Below are 1,003 nucleotides of genomic sequence, written 5' to 3'. Positions count from 1 at the left end.
CGGAAAATGAAAAGAGAAAAGAGGAGCGATCAGGTCAACAAACTTATCATATGCATCATTAGGCTCATTCGCATTGAGAACCACTGACCAATCAATATTTAACAGGCTTTCCTTAAATCTTATAATATTTTGTTCAGACATAACACGAGCTGTAGAATTCATTTCCCAAGTTGCAGGCTTAAAGCGATTTAGTATAAATGGACTGGAAGCAAACACTGGGAAATGATCAGACACATCCGAAACTATTATACCTTGATCAGTTGGATAATGAATATTAGTGAATATATTATCAATAATTGTATACGCTGAATCAAATATTCTGGTAGGTTTAGTTATACACGGCGTAAAAGCATATGAAAACATAGTGTCCACAAAATCCTGGCAACAGGGCTTTTCGTGATACTGCAGTAAATCAAGATTGAAATCCCCCATTAAAAAACAATGTTTATTATGCAAAGACTCAGTACATGTATCATTGTGTAATTTAGAAATGGAGAAATTATATTGTATATCTAATAATAATGTTTGATTTCTTTAAGATTTATTATAGTATAATTTCATGTCAGTATGGTTAGGGGCAAAACATTTTTTGATGGAGTTTCATATTTGACTTTCCTTTGTCTGTTCAAAACAACAACATTATTCATAAATTCACCAATGAGCGGCCTGTGCAATGATTTCCGTGAATATAGACGGACACTGTCCAATATAACAAACACAAACGTGTAAGATACCGCTCTTCTCTTTCTCCCTCTCTACTTGCAGGTAATAATGGTAACACACTGCCAGACGCTGAATGGACCAGCTTCAGTAGCATTGGAAGCTGGAACTAACACAGAGTTGAGATGTACAGTGACTGGAGGAACATCATCAACCTTTATATGGAGTGATGAGTCAGTGAGCCCCTCTGTCATCATGTTCAGTGGAGGGACCAAAGTAACTCCTTTGACAAAATATGCTGACTTCAGTGTATCAGAGAATGCAGCCTCATCCACATTGACAA

Source organism: Diadema antillarum, unplaced genomic scaffold (genome assembly GCF_040938485.1).
Source record: "Diadema antillarum isolate AM-2024a unplaced genomic scaffold, OU_Dant_1.0 seq00001876_RagTag, whole genome shotgun sequence".
Classification (NCBI taxonomy): domain Eukaryota; kingdom Metazoa; phylum Echinodermata; class Echinoidea; order Diadematoida; family Diadematidae; genus Diadema; species Diadema antillarum.
This window is presented reverse-complemented; position numbering follows the sequence as displayed.